Genomic DNA, 23,182 nt, shown 5'->3' on the forward strand with positions numbered 1-23,182 from the left:
TTAATCTATATGTTTTTTTTTATAAAAAGGCCACAATGATTTATATAGATTCACAGTAAACTACCTCTGTCTCCAGTCTATTTACAGCAATGTTCCCCAACCAGTGGCTTTAGAATTACATGTGGATCAGATGCAGTTGTCATCAGCAGTGAAGGTGGAATAAGGTTTAAAAGGGTTGTCTGGTTTTGACAGCTACTAGTTAAACTGCAGCTCCCTCCAAGAATGCTGCAACAGTTTCATGTTACAGCTCCCAAGGTCCAAAGGAATTGCTTTTCAGGAGATGAAGCCATTATAAACTAAAAAGATATCTAGGAAAAGCACAGATTACCCCTGAAAATAGTTTTCCAAAGGCAAAAGATATTTGTTGGCTGATCCTGCTTCATATCAATAGCTTCCTATCTGTGATGACAAGAAGACCTTACCACAGCATCTTTATTTATTAGAAACATTGGATCTTCCATCTTTTTATTCCTATTGTGTACCACTGGTAAGAAACACCAGATGTCTGGATTCTGTCTAGCCTAAGTTACCTATACACATTAGTTAATAAAAATGGTAATTTCTTCTAAAACTAACTTCTTAAAGGTGCATTTTTAGCTGCATTTAGTGATATGCATTACACCATGGACATAGACAACAATAGACTGTACCTGTCCTATTAAGATGAATTGGAGACAACACTGAGCATTCGCTGTGAATTTAAAGAGGTAATTCTATAGGGAAGACACGTGCTGAGCTCTACTGTGAATGGTTGTTGATCCAGTGTTATTTCCCCACTGGTGTTAAGCTTTCATTGTGCACCTGAGAAGTAAAGCATTGCTGGGAAATGATCTTTACAATAAAAGAACGCTCATCTTCGTTTTAGACCTAGAGACCAGAATGAAAACTGCAAGGTTTTAGGATTATTATAAATTAGAGATAGAAATAGTAAAATGGTAAAAAAAAAAAAAATATATCATTAAATGGGTTGTCCAGAATTAGAAAAATGTTGCTTCCTTTTTGTAAAGACAGCACCACTCTTTACCACAGGTTTTGTGTAGTACATTCACTTCAATGGATCTAACTGCAATCCCTGACACAACCTATGGACAACTCCTTCCACATGAAAACCCTGATTTTAACAATAAATAATTTGTTGATGGTACAGTCCTTTTAACAGTCAGTATGGACTAAAAAGTGTATGGCTGTGTCAAACTTTTTTTTTAATTGCAATTTTTTTTTTACATTCTTGTGGGGCAGCCATTTTGTCTGAGCTGTTTTACGGCAAGACCCATGGACACAGGCAGAAATAGAATGGAGTTGTCCCTTTAGAGTTAAAAGGAAAGGTGTCTGGGCATGCTCTTATATTAGTGGGAGGGGGAGACTAATCTGTGAGCAACAGCTATTGTGTGTATCTTTGTATCATACTGGTGTCACCTTTTACTGTACTCCTGTCTGTATTGATAAGAAGGGCACTGCTGGGAAGGGATCAATACAGATCAGAAATTCTCAGTTTTAGGCCTTGAATATAGATAGTAAAATAAAAAAAGTGTCACCAAAAATGTTTAAAAAATATGGTTGACATAAAAACCTATTTTAAACAATATGTTATTACCTTTATGATAAGACAAAATGCAGTAAAAAAAAAAAAAAACTTGTCATATGAAGGGATTAACACCTTAAAGGGGTACTCCCCCCCTAGATATCTTATCCCCTACCCAAAGATGTCAGATCGCCGCGGTCCCGCTGCTGGGGACCCCCTGGATTGCCGCTGCGGCACCCCGCGGTCATTACTGCACAGAGCGAGTTCGCTCTGTGCGTAATGACGGGCGATGCAGGGGACGGAGCAGCGTGACGTCATGGCTCCGCCCCTCATGACATCACGGCCTGCCCCCTTAATACAAGTCTATGGCAGGGGCGTGATGACCGCCACGCCCCCTCCCATAGACTCGTATTGAGGGGGCGGGCCGTGATGTCACGAGGGGCGGAGCCGTGACCTAACGATGCTCCGGCCCCTGTACTGCCCGTCATTACGTGCAGAACAAACTCACTCTGTGCAGTAATGACAGCGGCAATCCCGGGGGTCCCCAGCAGCAGGACCGCAGCGATCTGACATCTTATCCCCATCCTTTGGCTAGGGGATAAGATGTCTAAGGGCGGAGTACCCCTTTAAGGACTAAGCCCATTTTTACCTTGAGGACCAGGCCAATTTTAATTTTGCATTTTCATTTTTTCCTTCTCGCCTTCTAAAATCCATAACTCTTTCATATTTCCATCTACAGACCCATATAAGGGCTTGTTTTTTGCGTGACCAATTGTACTTTGTGATGAAACCTCTCATTTTACCATAAAATGTACGGCGAACCCCCCCAAAAATTTTTAGGGAGGAAATTTTAATGAAAACCACAATTTTGCACATTTTGGAGGGTTTCGTTTTCACACTGTACACTTTACGGTAAAAATGACATGTGTTCTTTATTCTGTGGGACAATACGATTTAAAATGATACCCATGACTAGATACTTTTATATTTTTGTACCCATTAACAAAAACCTAAAACTTTTTGTACAAAATCAGTAATCTAAAATTGCCCTATTTTGACCAACTATAACTTTTAAATTTTTCTGTATATAGGGCGGTATGAGGGCTCATTTTTTGCAGTCATCTGAACTTTATCGATACCACATTTGCATATATAAAACATACACAGGACGTAAATGTATGTCCTGGTGCGGGAAGTCCGACCAAACTAGGACGAACATTTACGTCCGTGGTCGTTAAAGGGGTATTCCACTGGAGAACATAATTATTATTATTATTTTTTTAAATCAACTGGTCCAGAAAGTTAAACAGATTTGTAAATGACTTCTATTAAAAAATCTTAATCTTATCAGCTGCTATATTCTCCACAGGAAGTTCTTTTGTTTTTGAATTTCCTTTCTGTCTGACCACAGTGTTCTCTGCTGACACCTCTGTCCATTTTAGGAACTGTCCAGAGTAGGAGCAAAACCCCATAGTAAACCTCTCCTGCTCTGGACAGTTCCTAAAATGGACAGAGGTATCAGTAGAGAGCACTGTGGTCATACAGAAAGGAAATTCAAAAAGAAGAGAGCTTCCTGTGGGGAATATAGCAGCTCATAAGTGCTGGAAGGATTAAGATTTTAAATAGAAGTCATTTACAAATCTGCTTAACTTTCTGGCACCAGTTGATTTAAAAAAAATGTTTTCCAGTGGAGTACCCCTGTTCAGAGGAGTTTTCTCATGATGACCTCCCTTATACTTATGAAAGTTGTTGCTGCAATAAGCTGGTGCAGCTTCCTGCACCCCAAGCAAATGGTTAAACCAGAGAGGGAGCTGATTTTCATTAATGTCTCTCCATTCCCCCCCCCCCCCCCCCCCCCATAAATGATGGCCATAAGCTCCTAACAGGGACTCTTGCTTTCTTTTCAAACTGAAGTGCAGGGAAATAAAACGATTTGTCAAGGCACAAAAGCAGTTTTGTACTATACCACAACCAGTGGTCATTCTGTAGTTCTTTTATTCCAGCTACATCAGTCATGTATTCAGTAGTTTTAACAGCCACAATTATTGTCATTACTATTATATTAAACCGTTCAAATTCAGTAGCAATTCACCTATTTTCTATGATACAGTACTTTCAGTAGCTGTAACTTTAGACAGGTGCAAATCACAAAATACTTAACATTTTTTGTCCAGGGTTTTCTTTTTGTACATGTCATTAAATTACATTTTGATGCCACATACCAGACTGGATTTTCTAACGAGTTACAACTGGTGCATTCATAGACCTTTTTTTCTTTTTATAATTTACTATTTTTTTCATTCCAGCATTATAAAGGAGTATTCTATTCAGACAAGACTAAACATATGAAAATACCATGCTTCTTAATTTCACACTTTTGCACTATATTTCATGTCTCTTCCAAAGCATAAGTCTGTAAGGTATTGGGATGGGATGGAAGTGAGAGAGCGTCTACATAGCAGTCTAGGGTGGAAAGTAAATCCACTGTGATTTATGCCTTTTTTAAACTTACAACATTGGATGATTGTTTACTGTACTAATAATGTGATAATAGCAGGAAGAATGATTTCACATTTGTTCAATGAATGGTCCATTCAACCTTATTTGTAACATAGGATTTAAGCTCATGGCTACTTTTTTACTGAATGATGCCTAATGTCCAAGTAGCAATATATGATCTTTTCATAATTTTAGTTTTAATTAGAACTCAATGAAAATGTTGTACATCCCCTGCAAAACTCATGAGCGTGCCAGGATTTATATTTCATTTTAACTTCCCTGCTGCAGGCATTTTGTGGTCATTTGCATTGTCATTGTGTAACACACCCTCCCACCAATGCATGCCAACACATGATATTAACCACTTAACGACCACGGATGTAAGTGTATGTCCTGGTGCAGAGGTACTTCGCACACCAGGACATACATTTACGTCCTGTGTATGACCGCGAGCATCGGAGCAGTGCTCGCGTCATACACGGCAGGACCCGCAGGTAATGGCCGACATCCGTGATCGCGCGGATGGCCGACATTAACCCCTCAGATGCCGTGATCAATTCAGATCACAGCATCTGTGGCAATGTGCATGTTAAAATAGATGATCGGATCGCCCACAGCGCTGCCGTTCGAATCCGATCATCTTAAATGGTGGCCGGAGGTCCCCTCACCTGCCCCTGGCCTGGGGTCTTCTGCTCTGGTCTGAGCCCTATGCATAGCACTTAACAGTATTAGCAATGAACTGATTGCTATTGATAGTCCCCTATGGGGACATAAAAAGTATTTAAAAAAGTTGGGGGGAAAAAAGTGAAAAATCCCCTCCCCCATTAAAAATGAAAATGGTCCTTTTTTCCCATTTTACCCCCAAAAAGCGTAATTTTTTTATATAAACATATTTAGTATCGCCACGTGCCTAAAATGTCCAAAAATGCTGCTTTTTTTGTCACATTTTATTCCCAAATAATTAATAAAAAGTGATCTAAAAGATTTATATATGCAAATGTGTTATTGATTAAAAAAAAAGTACTGATGATGGCGCAAAAAAATGAGCCCTCATACCGCCCCATATACAGAAAAATGAAAAAGTTATAGGTGGTCAAATTAGGCCGAGATTTTTTTAAGCAGTACAAAAATAGAAAAGTTTCTAGCCATGGGTATCATTTTAATCGTATTGACCCACAGAAAAAATGAAACCCTCCAAAATGTGCAAAATTGTGGTTTTCATTTAAATTTCCTCCCTAAAAAATATCATTATTTTGGGTTCACCATACATTTTATGGTTAAATGAGAGGTTTCATTACAAAGTACAATTGGTCACGCAAAAAAAACAAGCCCTTATATGGGTCTGTAGATGGAAATATAAGAGTTATGAATTTTAGAAGTCAAAAATAGCAAAAACCTCAACTCCACAAGGACTTGAATCGGCGCAGAATAGATGAGGAACAAGAAGATCACTAGGCGATTTATTTTGAACAACGCGTTTCGACGCCAGGACAGGTGTCTTTTTCAAGTTGTGAACTTGAAAAAGACGCCTGTCCTGGCGTCGAAACGCGTTGTTCCAAATAAATCTCCTAGTGATCTTCTTGTTCCTCATCCATTCTGCGCCGATTCAAGTCCTTGTGGAGTTTGGAGGTTTTTGCTACATTTGCTACACCGTTGCGGTGGTGGGACTGGCTGTATTGTGGAATACCTTTTACAGTGTTGTGCCTGACTTTGCACAACCTATTGGGTAAGCGCATCCGATAATATCGGCTCAGTTATATTACCCTTTTAATGCACTATGGAGCGCTTCTTGTCTTTTTACATAGTAGTCAAAAATAAAATTGGCTTGGTCCTTAAGTGGTTAAAGGCAAAGAATCATTGTGGATCCATTTATAGACTGTTTAACAAAATAACTCATGATGGCCTCACACATTTGTTAGAAGTTGATGATTAAATGATCGTCCAATGAGCAATCATTTTGCATACACAGCTACGTTTGTTTTAGTTTGTATTTATCATTACAGTTCTAAAGGAACTCATAGACATGGGGTAGCTTTAGGCTGAACATTCATTTTGGCAACAGCATCTTTCCAGATCCCTTCCTACAAATGAATGTTCACCTTGACTGAGCGTTTGTGTGTTCTAAGCGAGAAAAGGTAAACCTTTTCTAGCAGCTTCTCTCTGAGAACATAAGGTTCCCCGATCCTTGTCTTCCCTGACATCATCTGACCCCATTCACATTAATCAGCAGGTTTGGCTGACATTTTCGAATGTGTATGTGTCCCTTAACTGGTACGTACATGATCAGTCAACAGGTGAGTGTTAAACAATGTGATTGGTCGGCTAAAGCGATCATTTGTTATGGCACCAGGCTAGCAAATGTTTTGGTTGAAGCAGTCAGTTTTCATCAACTTTAATCTAAACTGTATGGGCACCTTTGGTCCTGTAAACCACCCAGTGAGGTAGGTATTGTGTTGATTAAATGCGGTTCTATAAAATTTAGCCATTTTTACTTACATCTATTTTCTATTTTTGCATGGTAGAACATGTACAATCAACTTTTATTATTATTTTTCATGTTTTCTGGAAACCTATCAACTTTAAAGATGCTCTTCTGTTTTACCCTATGAATAACATTGGCACTAAGTACTATTTTTTACCAGCCAGGTGAATTACTTTCCTGCTTGTAACAGTATATGTTTGTTATAAAGGAGCAACAATATATCCCTTGACTTTTTCCTTATAAATAACAGAAAGAAAAGGCAGGACTTATTTTAAGACTTAATTGTGCATTTTAATTCCATGCCCCATAAAAGTAAAATAACAAGTATCCTCTGGCAAGGAGATAGATTCTCTACTGCTAGAGATCACTTTTCTCTTCAATATGAAAAGCCCTTCAGCTGGTGACAAGATGCATGATGAGTACTATTGCTCTATAGTGAGTGATGGATATTCAGCCACAGCCATTGTCATCCAATGAAGGAACAAGTTCTTGCTAGACAGCTGACCAATCGTTTTCAGGCCATGCCTAGCAAAGTTGTCATTTGTAGAGATTATTATTATTAGTTTTCTCAAATACCTTGAGAATCTTGAAAACAGTCTTTGTGTATTGCAGAAGTAATGATGACTGCAATGGGGATGGGATTTCTCTGCCCCATTTACCTCACACCTCTTATACTCTCAATTCTCCGTTAGGCTTAAGGGAATTTACTAGATGTCTCTCAGGAGTTGAGTCTGAAATAAAGAACATTATTCTGCCATGAAAAAAACAAAACATTATAATAATACATAATCACTATCCACATCCCAGGACCTATCATTGATTTATCCTATAATTACACCAAATGTACCTTTGTCTCATGGGCTCCGCAGTATTAGCCAGGATAGAAATGAGTGGGCTGACATGTTCATCTTGTTGTAGCCTAGACGTGGCCTGCTTCACAGCAGTGTTTCTACATGTCACTTTCTCACTTTATATATATATATATATAACACTTTTGTAGGAAGATTCATTAAAACTCCTTGCTGTTCTGTTGCAGTAGTTTTCATATACTGTCCAATAACATCTCTTTATCTTTTTCCTAAGTGTAGCATATAAAATGATATGGTCTATCATGTTCTGTGGGATGAGCAGCAGTGTTCTTGTATTATGCCATAACCCCATCTGACTGACACTAAATCACAGAAGCATGGCCATATGATAGAGCCACCCAGCAGCAGCAAAAGCCATTGTTAAGCAGTCCTACTGTGGTGCTGCCTAGGAAGCTCAGTAAAATGGTCATTAGAGGTCTAAAGGATTTAATTCCTTAGAGAATAACTACAATAGGAAACTGCATTTTTTTTACGTTTATGACGCCATAACACATAGTAAGCCTTTTATGGGCAGTTGCCTAGAAAGCGTTAATACAGAGAGAGGTTCATAAAGCACAACATCTATAGCTTTTTCCATTTCATAAAAAATCAAAAACTATTTTACAGAAAATACTGCCTATGTCCTTGTTTAGTACTAGTGCTTATGAGGTGACTGCCACAAGGTGATCGGAAACCTGACACAATTCACTTTTATCTGCTTTAAAGGTCATGTTCTTTCTCCTAAGCTACATGTAAAGCCAAGCGGTCTTTGGCAAGATTAAAAACATTTTAAAAGCCAGTGTACTGACAATTAAATGTTACCCTTTTGTGTTTTTTCAAGAGTCGTGTCATGTGCTTTTCATGTCTGTGTGAAGATCTAGACCCTAGTTTTCCCATACTGTGCTTGTCATAAACTACTGGATTCTCAAAATCACTGTTGTCAAATATTTAGTATGTATATTTAGTAGGTATCATGCTGTTTAGTCTGTGTACTAGATGAACCATGGCAAGCATCATCGTTGCAACTTTGTATCTCTACTCACACCATCATAACATATTGATATGTTTCAGAATAGTAATTTTAAAGGGGTACTCCGGCGCTAAGACATCTAATCCCCTATCCAAAGGATAGTAGTTAAGATACCTGATTGCAGGGTTCCCACCGCTGGGGACCCCCGTGTTCTTTCACGTAGCACCCCGTTATCATCAGGCCCCAGAGCATGTTCGCTCCGGGTCTGATGACTGCCGATCACGGGGCCGGAGTATTGGGACGTCACGGCTCCGCCCCCGTGTGATGTCATGCTCCAGCCCCTCAATGCAAGCCTATGGGAGGGGGCGTGACATGCTCCGGGGGCTGATGTTAACGGGGTGTCATGTGAAAGATCACAGGGGGCCCCATTGGCGGGACCCCCGCGATCAGGCATCAGATATCTTATATAAGATGTCTTAGCTTTGGAGTACCCCTTTTAGACTATCTCTTATATATGTCATGTCTCTAAAATATTGCTTTCTTACCTTATATTTGGCCGTTATAATTCCTTCCATTAGATGTCCCTATACAGGCTAATTTGATATTCAGTTTCTAGCTGAGTCATCTATGTACTCACAGCACAGCAGGGTCCCTGCAGCAGGAGCTAAGAGGCACAGAATCAGGAAGTAAAAGCTTACACAGCTTGCTCAGAGGCAAACCCCCTGCTAGGAAGAGGAATACAGGATACCTGAGCAGCACAGTGGAGCTACTATGTATAAAAATAACAGGAATATGATCCAAAATGGTTGCTATGGCAAATCATTTCAGTTTTTGTATTAATATACAAATTTGTATTAAAAGGGTTGTCTACCTTCTTTTAGAATGTATATTAAAGAAAGTCATAATATATATATATTAAAGATTCTGCCCACGTATATTTGTTATACCAGTGTGGTAACATTCATCTCTGTACAGCAGAATGGTATGACCACAGATTAATCTTGTGTAACAAATCCATGTGTTAGACTGACAGGATTCAATATGTCAGCTGTGTGACCTGCTGCAAACACACACACATGTGACCCCTGGCATGCAGTTGACAACAGGGTTACATTTATGGCTGAATAGGGATAATGATGAAATAATTATTGCTATTATGGTTACTCCAACTACTACTTCAACGTGTCATGGTAATAAAGTAAACTGTAGAAAAGAAAAAAAAATGTGAGAGTGGCTTCCACATAGACACTGATAGATGTACTACTGAGGTGCTGCAGTAGGTGCTAACACTGTATAAGCTTTGCTCTATTATTCCCCAGTTTTGATATGTGGTGAGTGTTAATTTAATATCAGGGATCCCATTATGTGTGTGATAAATCACATGACAGTCCATTGTGGGTCACATGGCTGTCCATGGCTTATGTTACTATGGAATAACCGTGGGTTGTACCACTTTTGTGTACTAGAAAGTGGTTACGGCACTGGAAAAACAAAGGAATGTTCATCAAATTTTTAATAGCTGTATATTAGTAAACTGTATGATTTTGTATTTTATACATAATAGAGAAAAACATTACAAGTGAGTAACCCATTTAAAAGCAGTCAGTAGTGCTGTATAAAGTTGCCATGTAACTCTAGCCTAAAACTTGGTGTAAAGCAAATGCATAGCCTGTTTTCTTGTGTCTTTCAATATGTCAATTGGTAGATCTGTTAATGCCATTTAAAGTGATCCTGTCTTGGGATCTATGTTGCCCTGAAAGCTTTTCTCCCTCTCTAAGATAGAGCAGCATAGATCATGTGGCAGCTTCACTTTAAGCTTAGTTAAGGCCCTTTTACGAAGACCAATTTTGGGCAAATTAGCTTTCTTAGGAACAATTGTTCGCAATCATCAGCCTGTGTACACGGGCCAGTGATCTGCCGGCGAATGAGCAAACAGTTAATTGAATCTTTTGTGCAGCCACACTTTTGCGCGGGTGACGGTGATTAACTTAATCGGTGCAGAAACGATTCAGCAAGCGTTCATGTGGCCTGGCCCCACCATTAATCAGGCCTTATAGAGGCAATCACAGAGATTAGCACTTGTTAACCTACGCAGTTCAGCCTGTGTAAAAGGCCCTTATTCTAACTTTCAAAGGGACACTGTCACTTTCAAAACTCCCACTTAAGTAAACTAATCAGTAAAAAGGTTAAAAGACACTGGATTCAAATCTATTATTTTTCTGTTCCTACCACCTTGCATTCCCCTTTTTTATGCCTGCAAACGGGACATACAGATATAAAGAGAGGACAACTTAACTCAATAACATAATGGCGAGGACTACTTAGACTTCTATGTTTGCCAGGCAATAGTGCGTGAACAGAAGTGAGTAGAAAGATAAAAATTTACAAATTTGAAATTAGTGCCTTTTAACCTGTTTACTAATGACTTGTGTAGGAGGGGATTGAAGGTGACAGTCTCTTTAACTCTAATGCTGCAGTCATAGCATAAAAATCATTTTTGTTGTGCCATCAGTTCTGTTGTATGTTTTCACAATGTTTTTCATTTGTTGGAATGAACAATGGATGAAATGTTAATTACTTTTAGATTTTTTGAATTTGGGACCAGCTAAATCACTGTGAATATTTTCTGTTGTGTAAATCGGAATCGGAAGTATAAAATATAATATCACTGATATGATCATCAAGGCAGCTTGGGTCACCTAGTGGAAATTATTACAATCTGTTCACACCATGACTCAAAGGGGTACTCCGGCACTTAGACATCTTATCCCCTATCCAAAGGATAGGGGATAAGATGCCTGATCGCGGGGGTCCCACCGCTGGGGACCCCGTGATCTTGCACGCCGCACCCCATTAAAATCAATCCCCGGAGCGTGTTCACTTCGGGTCTGTTTACTTTCGATCATGGGGCCGGAGCCTTGGCGTCATGCTCCGCCCCCTCAATGCATGCCTATGGGAGGGGGCGTGGCATCACACGGGGCGGAGCCTTGACGTCACAACGCTCCGGCCCCGTGATCGACAGTAATCAGACCCGGAGCGAACACACTCCAGGGACTGATATTAACGGGGTGCGGCGTGCAAGATCACAGGGATCCCCAGCGGCGTGACCCCCGCAATCAGGTATCTTATCCCCTATCCTTTGGATAGGGGATAAGATGTCTAAGCGCAGGAGTACCCCTTTAAGTCTAATTCTGGTCCATTGCTGGATAACTTCAACCTTTTAAATAAAGAATAAACGAGGGCCTCTCTGTAAAAATGCCAGATCACCCAGGATCATACAGAATGCAAGTTGCTATGGTCTATCTCAATCACATTAGATTGTATCCAAAAAGAACCTCATGGCCGGAGCTACAGTATTTGTGTCAAAAAGCGTTGTTACCATGCTTTGACAATCAGGCCCACATAATACTTAGAACATAATTTTGTGGCAAAAAAATAAAAATAAAATTATATATCACTAAAATAATGCAAGTCACCTATCATACTATAATGTAGTATGATTTGCATGTTCATATCTATATATATATATATATATATATATATATAAAACTCAACGTGTGTGTGTATGTATGTGTGTATGTTCCACAAAAACTTTCAAACGGCTAAAGATATTAACATGAAACTTGGCACACATGTTACTTATATGTCAACAACAAACATAGGATAGGTGATTTAACCCTTACTCACACCCATTTGCCAGGGGCGGGGTTTATGTTTAAAGTCCCATACAAGTCAATGGGAAATATATGTTTCTGCATAACATGTTACTTATATGTCCACTTAAAATATAGGATAGTTAATTTAACCCTTAACTACCCCCATTTGTGAGTGTCAGGGTTTTTGTTTAAAGTCCCATGCAAATAAATGGGAAATGTATGTTCCCACATAACTTCCGTACAGCTGAACCTATTTCAATAACTGGTACACATATTACGGGTCGGGATATGAAGTCGGGAGGGGAAGTCGGGATAGGAGGTCGAGATAGGAGGTTGGGATATGAGGACAGGATATGAGGATGGGATATGGGGACGAGATAAGAGGTCGGGGTAGGAGGACGAGATAGGAGGTCGGGACAGGAGGTCGGGACAGGAGGTCGGGACAGGAGGTCGGGACAGGAGGTCGGGACAGGAGGTCGGGACATGAGGACAAGATAGGAGGTTTGGATAGGAGGACGGGGTAGGAGGTCAAGATAGGAGGTCGAGATAGGAGGACGGGATAGGAGGACGGGAAAGGAGGTCTGGATAGGAGGTCGGGATAGGAGGATGGAATAGGAGGACGGGATAGGAGCTCGAGATTGGAGGACGGGATAGGAGGTCGGGACAGGAAGTCGAGATAGGAGGACGGGATAGGAGGTCGGGATGTGGGGTTGGGATATGACAACGATATATGAGGACTGCATATGAAGTCAAAAGCTTCCTCCTTTGTTTATTTTCCTCCCCAAAAAGGATTAGGAAGGAAAAACCGGGCAACACCGGGTACTCAGCTAGTCATATATATTTTTGCACAAATCTTATGATATTTGATCTCTTCTTGCCATTTCCTTATGTTTCTCCTTAAAGAATTAAAAGAAGCTCAGATCTGGTCAGAGAACCAAAGTTTTATCACATATATGGGAGTGCAAGCTAGTGCTTCAATGCACAAAATTATTTTTGAACATTGTATAATCTTTGGTTTATTATGATTTATTTTATTTATTTTTTGTTTGTAATCCTGTAGTATTAGATTTAGATTTCTGATAAATATGATTATTTGGTATAATTTGTAGACCTATTTTCTATCATTATGGACTAGCCATAACAATAAGCAGACAATTTAGTTACCACCAGTAGCTGGCTGCAACTACCATTTTGAAGAACTGATTAGGATTTGTTGGAAATATTTACATTTCTGTCAGACATTATGGTGTCTATTTTGTTTAGATTTCTGTGGATTATTTTTATGAATTTCCATTTTATGTTTTCCATTCTGAAGAATTTATGCTTGCAGTTGTCTGAAACAAAGAATATTAAATTACTATTGTGCCAATGACCTATTATAGTTTCTGGTAGCGATCCAAAATCCATTTGATTCTAGGACAGATAACCTTTATCTTTGTGGGTGGAAATCCATTCATGTTTTATGATAATATTGTAATTCTAGTTATAACCCCCATTAACCTATCAGACAGTGCAGCTTCTCTAATTATTTTCAGATACCATATTAATTCTCCTCTCAACAATGAAATACTATAGGAGGGAAACATTTCAAAATAAGCAATGAAAATACATAGCCTACTAGTTTGTAGGCCAACCATCGTGAACACCATCTTATTGCTTATGTTTATATTAGTATATGGTAGAACCGTAAATTTTAGGTATTGGCATACCACCCTGGTTGCTTAGAGAAAATAGAAAACAAATGGCTTACAATACTTCTTGCTCTGTAACACTTTATTATGTATCTTGTAGTTTTTCTGACAGCCTGAAGCACCACAACAGATAAAATACAATAATCACTCCCCGCCCCCTCAATGCAAGTCTATGGGAGGGGGCGTGACAGCTGTCATGCCCCTTCCCATAGACTTGCATTAAGTGGGTGGGACATGACATCATGAGGGGGCGGGCTATGATGTCAGGAGCTCCCGACACCGGCTGCAGTGTTCAGAACGGTTTGTTCCAAACGCTGAGCAGCGGAGTACCCGTTTAAGGCTGGTTCACAGTGTAGACTTAAAACCAACAGAAAAACTGCAATGAAATTTTATTTTTTTATGGCCCAGACTTATCAAACTGTGTGAGAGAAAAAGTGGAGGAATTTTTCCACGACAACCAATCACAGCTCTGGTAACAAGCTCTGGTAAAGTGAAAGCTGAGATATGATTGGTTGCTATGGGAAAATCACTCCACTTTTTCTCTGACACAGTTTGATAAATTTGGGCCAATGTTTACAATAATGATCACGTTTCCATAGACTTTAATGGAACATATTATTAGATAAAACAAACGGCTGCTTTTTATACCTATTTACTGCCTTTTTGTGATGGTTCACAATGTCTTTTGAAAAGGTACTGTGCATGCCTTACATTTTTTTAATTAATTTTGTTTGAAAACCTTGATCTGCCAGTTTAGTTTGGTATGTTGCTGTTTAGATCTTTCATGCAAATGGTCCTGTACATGACTGACTGGCATATTTTGACTATTTTTTAATCTAACATGCATCTGTGACTACTTTATGCCGCCCTCAGATATCGCAGCATAAAATAGTGACAGAGACCCAGATTTCAGCTCTGTCAATTTTTCTCTTGCATTAGTTTACATAAAATCAATGTTTATCAGCTACAGAGAAAGCCATGCAATGTATGACTAGTATGCACAAGTGGTGGGCTCTCCGCCTTCCCGCCACTGATTGACAGCTTTATCCCTATATTGTGACTAGTGCACTCGATTCACACTGCGGCTGATAAATAGCGATGTTATTAAAGCTACTGGAAGACACAAAATGACACAATGCTGAAATCAGGGATTCCTTCCCTATTTTTACCCTACCATCAGAAAGCGCAAAGCTGGTGACAGGTTTCACTTTAAGTGAGATAGTAGAAGATAAATAAAAGCAGATTCTTTAAAGTTTACCTGTCATTTGCAAAAACTTTTTATATAATATAAATAATAACGTTATATGTATATTTGGAATATACATTGGTTATAAAATGTGTATATTTTTGGGTGACAAAATGCTGTCTTGTCTCTGCAGCTATTTCCTGTGTGCAGAAACCAAATACAGGAAGTGTCGGCGGGTAAGCAGGGCTCTGTGACATGCCCCCAGCTCACACAGCAGGCTGATTGATAAGCCAGGAGCCTGCACAGAGCCCTGCTTGTCCTACTCACACTTCCTGTATTTTGTCTCCGCATACAGGTAATAGCTGCAGGGATAACATTTTTACCCCAAAATATACACATTATTTAACCAATGTATATTACAAATATACATATATTGTTATTATCTACATTATATAAATAGTTTTTGCCAATGACAGGTACACTTTAAAGGTATGTGCAGTTATTTTAATGAGTTGGGCATTATCTATTCCCAGGCCTGCCGTTTAAAATATCTGGCATCCTGGCCTCTTTTCCACATCTCTCATCCATCACCTAGTATCCCATAATGTATATTTGGCTGATGTTTTGGGAAGGAAGTGTAAAGATTCTATAGGCCCATATAAGTCATCTTTCCTGACTGATACCATACTTTTGGCAGATCCTTGGGGAGGTGTCAAAATATTGATTGGGACCTCTGATAATAATTGGTCCCATATTATTAGGGTGAATGTATTTAGTATAAGTGTATCAGTATAGGTCACTACCTATAATAGAGGGCAGCTTTCAATTTAGGGCCCTGATTACAGTACCACCTCTAATGTCCCGATGGCAGCCCTGTCTGTACCAAACAGAACAAAATTCCCACTTCCATTTTGCCCTGTGAAACAACTCAACATTTTAGTAGACAGATCTTCACGATACGTAGTGTTGTTTGGAGAAATATCCAAACTTTGGTCTACGTATGCCCACAGTATATTTCAGATTATGAAATCACATAGAAAATCTCCCACTGATAACCTGACTATTAAGCTTTTGCTCACTGGAACCATGGATTGCAAGCTGATAAAAATTTTGTTTATCTGTATCCTTGACGTTCTGTTTTTGTGTAAAACCAAAGTGGTTATTGGAAATTTATCTTGACGGCAGAACTATGATTACACTGAGCAGTTATTGGGCAACAAGCTTGGTAACAGTTTTGTTGAGAAATCTCTCCTTGTCATTCAGTTTAATCTCTCATTGCAATTCCCAGTCTTGTGTATATATTCTTTAAGCCAGTGTACAGCACCTTTTATCGATCACAGATAGCATTCATTCAATTTTTGAGCTGCCTGAAGTACATAAACCAATGATTTTGGTTGTCTTATCTGCCAGCATTGTGATAAGCAGAATGAGAGTCAACCCTATACCAATAGTCATTTAGTTTGTGCTAAGCACATCTGACATAGCTGTACAGCTCCTCTTCCACCATCATAACCCTTGCTGCTAATGGCATTTTAAAGAAGTAGTTCATGCAATTCCATATCAATATGTCTAAACAAAATCAGACACGACTTGTGAGTGTGCAAATCATTGATATTCAGCTGCCTAGACAACAATGTATAGCTTACCAATTGGTTATCTTTTTCTACAGCGGTGTTCTTTACCTGTTAGTCTTCCAATATACGTGTAATAGAAAGTCATAGAATGTAGTATAGTAAAGTGATTTGCACAGTGACTTTTGCTCAACTATCAGTGTAAGACACTTGCTTATGCAAGTACTAAATAAATAAATCTTACGGTAGTTATTTCATGTTCGTTACATGTTGTTTCATACTCTACATATGGCAGTTCAGCTAATGTTTTGTTCTGTTCATAGTAAATGAGTTTAAAAAAATTATTAAAGCATGTAAATGCCATATTGAAAAGTACAGAACTAGAAGGCCAAACAATGTACTTGATACAAAACTGCTCCAGTCAGGTCTGAAGGAAGTTATTTAATTGCATTCCATGACCAATACGAATTTTTTTTTTTAAGAAATCCTAAAAGCCGTTTTCAAAGAAGTTTTTGGTAATGCTTGGCTACACTCATAGGGCTTTTGATCCCATTCGTAACACAAACTATACCCTAATACAGCCATATGCTCAAGCCTTGAATGGCACCATGTAAACATTAAATAAACTGGTTCCAGAAAGTTAAACAGATTTGTAAATTACTTCTATTAAAAAATCTTAATCCTTCCAGTACTTATTAGTTGCTGAATACTACAGGGGAAATTATTTTCTTTTTGGAGCACAGTGCTGTCTGCAGACATCTCTGTCCATTTTAAAGGGGTATTCCAGGCCAAAACTTTTTTTTATATATCAACTGGCTCCGGAAAGTTAAACAGATTTGTAAATTACTTCTATTAAAAAATCTTAATCCTTCCAATAGTTATTAGCTTCTGAAGTTTTCTATCTAACTGCTCAATGATGACTCACATCCCGGGAATATCCCCATAGGAACTGCACAGCTCCCGGGACGTGACATCATCATTGAGCAGTTAGACGGAACTTTGCCTGGAATACCCTTTTAAGAACTGTCCAGAGTAGGAGAAAATCTCAATAGCAAACATATGCTGCTCGTGATGTCAGCAGAGAGCACTGGGTTCCAAAAAGAAAAGAATTTCCCCTGTAGTATTCAGCAGCTAATAAGTACTGAAAGGGTTAAGATTTTTTAATAGAAGTCATTTACAAATCTGTTTAACTTTCTGGCACCAGTTGATTTTAAAAAAGTTTTCCACCGGAGTACCCCTTTAATAGCATGGAAGTATTCCAACATCAAAAGAATCTGCTTGTTGGTTATCAAGTTCTTATTATTTCACCCTATAATGAGTTATGTGTATATTGTACATTATAAGGTTCTTATATGAATCTTGTAGCAGTAGTTACTTTCCTATTGTCATTCCACTCCTCTGGTATTTGTGCTGTAGACCCAAGATTATCATTTGTCTCACCGGCAACTCATGTTGCAGTTGGAATGCAACTTAATTGGCGTCTGACAAAATATCTGGACTAGGATAGAGACACTGGTAATGCATACTCCCTTGACACCTGGACTGTCGCTGGACTCTAAACTGATACAAATGTTCTCCATAAATAATCAGTTCTCCTTTATTTCATTATATATTTATCATTATGCAGGCTATATACAGATGCAGGGACGATGCTAGAAATAAAGCTTCCAGGGGAAGATCTTTAAACAATGGGATTGTCCATGAAAATGAACAGCAGTTGCCAACTGTGACACAGCACATTAGTAAATAATTAGACAACATGGTGTTATTATGAATTAATTGCATAGGCACCATGACAATTCATTGAGAAATCTGAGCAGCATCTGCTATGGGATTGTGTCATTTCGTTTCCAAAATGGGAAGCTGGGTCTTGCCAAAAGTGCTTCATAGTTGATGAGAATGGCTGAAAACTCATGATCAGAATAAACAATAGGAATGTGCGACAAGCAACTTGATGAGTCTTATGGTGCTACAGACACAAAGCAGTCTTAACAGCCATAGCTAGTGAGAATTTTCATATCTTTTTTATACATTATTAGGTATGTTATTTATCTTAAGCAAATGTTTTACCACTATTTTTGAACAAGAATGGAGGGGTAATGAAACTAATTGACAACCAAAGTTGAAATAATATGTAGATAAGTAAACAAGGTAGGTTGAGTCCAAGAGTAATATATCATAATGGTGATTTTACACTTTTTTTTTTTTTTTTTTTACAGTAAAATTTTTTGTGGCAATTTTCATAATAAAGTCTGTAGGAATGCACTAAGAGCACTATAAACTGCTTTAATTTTTGTTGTGCTTTTGGGTCTTTTTTTTTTTTTTTTTTTTTTTCGTTGCCTATTCTTCTAGTCTTTTTTTCATGGGCTTCTCTATAGGACTTGTATAATAAATAATAAAATCGTAAATAAAGCAAATGCTGACAAAAATGTTTTTTTTTGCTAAACATACCAATGGGTTAATTACTATTCTTTAAAATCAGGGGAACCAGTGATCAGTTTTAATCATTGAGCCAATGATTTCTCTAAAACTCAGCACTATTTAGGAGTAATTCTCCAACTGCTCTAATAAGGGAGTCTGGCCCTGTTTAGTCTGTGCTTGGTTTGAGCATTATTAAAACAGATGACAAGTTCCCTTTAAATTGAATTGTGGTCCCCATTGTGACAAGAGACTGAAATGAGTGATAACAATCGGTGCACTGCAGATTATATTGCTACTGTGTTACTTAGTTCATGTTTACTTTATTTAAACTTAAAGGGGTACTCAGGCTCTAAGACATCTTATACCCTATCCAAAGGATAGGGGATAAGATGTCTGATGGGCTTCCCGCCACTGGGGACCCCAGCAATCTCTCATGCAGCACCCACCTGTCTCAGCTGCACAAAACGATAATCGCTCCATGTATGAAGCCTCACAACCATGGGGCCAGAGTATCGTGATGTCAATACTCCGGCTCCTTGTGACATCACGCCCAGCCCCCACAATGCAAGTCTATGCCTTCACGCCTCCTCCCATAGGCTTGCATTGAGGGGGCGGGACTTCCCAAGGGAGCGGAGTCGGGATGCCACGATACTTCGGCCCCGTGGTCGTGAGGCTTCAGACAAGGAGAGATCATTGTATCGTGCAGCTGAGACAGGTGGGTGCTGCATGAGAGATTGCTGGGGTCCCCAGTGGTGGGACCCCCGCGATCAGACATCTTATCCCCTATCCTTTGATTATGGCATAAGATGTCTTAGGGCCAGAGTACACCTTTAACATTATACTTTGGTCATAGAATCTGAGATATTATTTATAATGTAAGTCACTAATTATTTGACAAATATATCCAGCTTCTTTCCTGAGCTTACTAGGTATATCTCGAGCATGCTAGAAGTGGCCAGTCAATTTGTTTGAGGATTGCATCAATTGCAAAGCCCAGTGTCATTTGTTAGCATAACATGACTGATGCACCAGTGGTCACGTACTAAGTCATAGGACATTAGAAAGCAGGAACAGCGTGAGCTCTCACACTTTGTAACACAGCCTCTCGGAGGGAGGTTTGAGGTTTGACACTAATTGGGACAAACGTTGAACCAACAAAGAAAATATCCTAAAACTCCAGGACTAAGGATTATTTTGATCCATATACACAATCTACTTTTTATGAAGGATAAAATCTCACCGGTAGAAGTCACATTTGCCAAAAGCACATTTATCTTTGTCATATGTTGCTTTGATTAATGCTGAACCTTCTTGACAATAGCGCTTTCCCATTCATATTTCCAGTTTGTAATTTCTAGTCTGGTTCGTTCTTCTCTGTCAGTAGAAGTAGTTACACTGATACAAATTTAGGAAACAAAGAAACAAAACACATGCATTTATATTGTAATAATGCTTTGTGAGACTTACCAGTCTAAAAATTAGTAAATCATTATTCATCGCTCTCCTCTCATAGTGTTGGTAGTGTTGGTAAAGATGAACATAGTGGTTTTAATTGGGATTTATGGTTCTTGTGTTAGATTAGTAGATCATTGTGTGCTCATGTCTTTAAAGTATGTAGAAAAGTATATTAGTTGCATTAATACAGCATTTAACTGTATTAGATTGTCTTTAGGGTACATAGAGATGTCCCAGAATGGACAGCAATGGTAAATCAATACACTTAATAAACTGCTTTGCTTTCTTCAGAAATCTTACTGGGAATTGATTTTCTATTTATTTTTTTGTACCCTTGGTACGTACAAAGCATGCGATGGTGCGTGCAGTGGCTCCAGGCTACAAAATTTACATTGTCATCAAGAGAGTTTTTTAAAGACTTGATACATTAGTCCCCATAGAGAATTATATTACATGCCCCAGTACATCTTTCAAAGGAATGTTCAGCTCACGTTACATTCTTACGCTAGAGACTAGGCTTACGTTCATAGAGGAACCATGATCCCTGTGACGGGCCCATTTTCTGACATTGACACTGGTGAACTGTATTGACTTTTTGTTGGGATCCATCAGGATTTTTACTGTGAAAAATATCGAAACATTTGCAAAAAAAACACAACAGAAACTTTTAATAGTAGTGTAAAAGAGCAAGAGCCTTGGCTTTACGGTGAAATGTAGTTCAAATGGCGTGAGTATATTACAATATTGCATTAAAGACAATGCGGTAGTTCAGTTGTATTATATTATTATAGTTTGACACCATAAAAAATGCATAAGTAAGCGTAGGCCCCCACACAAGTAACAGCGTTTATTTTATATTTCAGCACCGATATATTCATTTACCTGTCCTTTTGGATACATTTTAATTCAGAATTGGTCCCCGAAATAGTGTGCCTGTCTTCTATTTATTTTCTTTTTGCTTTGTGTCCAGGATCAGCATAATAACTTTAATGAGAAAATTTAACATCACGTCCCTTAAAATTAATTGTTTCAATGACATTTAAAGCCCATCTGATTTTACATAATGCCTCCAGATATATTCATGAGATGAGCACCTATAACTGTTTCCCACAGATTTATTTTCTGTGCATGAAGCTGTACTTGACTTTGGATTCTTATTGTTAGTAAAGAATCACAATGTAGCTTCTGTTTGGTATACAGTATATAGGCTTTATCATGCTTGTTTACTAGCAGGTTTTTCTGTAGTGAAATACTACATAACAGTAGGTGAAATGTATAAAAACACTAGTGCATACAAAAAGTCTCCTTGCCATCATAGGTCATCCGGTGTTTGCTGTATCTCAAATATTAAATAAATATGGGCAATTGACATGCAATGAGCCAATGATTGTGCTGTTAGGCAGTGATGCTCTGGGCTAGAGCCTAGCATCTTAGGGAGGCCCCCTTTCTTAAAAGTGGAAAACTTTTCAATCCATTGGCTGCTTTCTATCCTAGAATGGCACTGGTCTACTAGTGGGCAGGACATGGATAAACTACATAGCTGGAAAGGACAATGACTGTATATGTGGTTCTGTAGGGGTATAGTTACACATGGCAGATCCCTTTTTTAATTGAGTGAGGCTTATAGCGCTCCATGTAGTTGCCGTTAACAATCTCATAATGGTGACATTTCTGTAGCCAATGTGTTTGAGCCTACCTAATGCATACAACATAGACAGAAAGTTAAACAGCTTTAGAAATATGCATAGATGAGAATTATAAAAGATACACATTGTCATCCAAGTAGAATAGGTTGTAGTTACAGTAGCACCATTTCCATGTAGTGTTATATGGGAAGATAATCCTTATAAATGTACAATGTGTTAGGAACTATGTAGATCATTTCTGTATAATAAACATTCTAATTTTGCTGTAATGTAAAACAATGTGTGATTATAAATTATATTGTGGGAATATGTTCCTGGGATTAGATTTTTAAAAGTTAGTCAGCCATACGCAAACTAGGCCAGACAATGGCAGATGGGGAGAGGCTGTTGGCGTGGTTTAAACATCTGTTAATTTTGAACATTTTATATGGAAATATCTGTTTTTTTGGTGCATCAAGCTAAATTGTCCATGCAAAATGCTGAGTGCCATATCCCATACCTGCTTGTCACAAGCGGTCAGATAACTCTGCAGGATTCCGAAGCAAAGTTGAAATGAGACTGTTTGAAATCCAATGGTAATTTTCTAATAGATATCAGACACAGAATCCCATATTCTTAAAAGGATCCTTGGTAATCTATTTTGAATATGTCCCATTGCCTAGACCCTCAAAGATCACTTGCACAGCAAGTTTAGTGGACTGTATGGGTAATACATGGAAATCTTGGGTATTCCGGAGGGAAAAGGCTCCTTGGCTAATAGATCAGGGTCCTGTTAGGGACTGTATTAAAGTGGTTATCCCAAGAAAAAGTAATCCCCTATCCACAGGATAGGGAAAAACAAGCTGATTGATGGGAGTCTAATTGCAGAGGCCCCTACCTATCCCAAGAAGGAAGAATATTGTCCCGATAGAGCAACAGTGCAAATGCCCATAGTTCCATTCATTCAATATTCACTTCCAAATATTTCAGAACGTTGAGGTTGTCTGAGGTTAAAAGGATGCGGAGTGGCTAAAAACAAATAAGAGTTGCTTACCTGGTCGACTCCTTGCTGCCACTTTTTTGAAGGTGCCCAGTCCATGCCTCAACAAACAGAGGTAATGCCTGCTGAGCCAATCACTTCCGGTGGATCAAGATGTGGACAGGGAAATAATCATCAGCGTGGACCAGGCACTTGCAGAACAGAAGTGTTAGCGGATTTTACAGTTGAGCACCTTCAACCAATATGGCTGCCATTA

General features: G+C 38.7%; 1 protein-coding gene across 2 annotated transcripts in view; it reads left to right on the forward strand.

Annotated features, from left to right (window-relative positions):
• CRIM1 (cysteine rich transmembrane BMP regulator 1) overlaps positions 1–23,182 on the forward strand; it is a 769,789-nt gene that overhangs the window by 720,645 nt on the left and 25,962 nt on the right. The gene's annotated exons all lie outside the window — the stretch shown is intronic.

This window comes from Hyla sarda, chromosome 3 (genome assembly GCF_029499605.1).
Source record: "Hyla sarda isolate aHylSar1 chromosome 3, aHylSar1.hap1, whole genome shotgun sequence".
Taxonomy (NCBI): Eukaryota; Metazoa; Chordata; class Amphibia; order Anura; family Hylidae; genus Hyla; species Hyla sarda.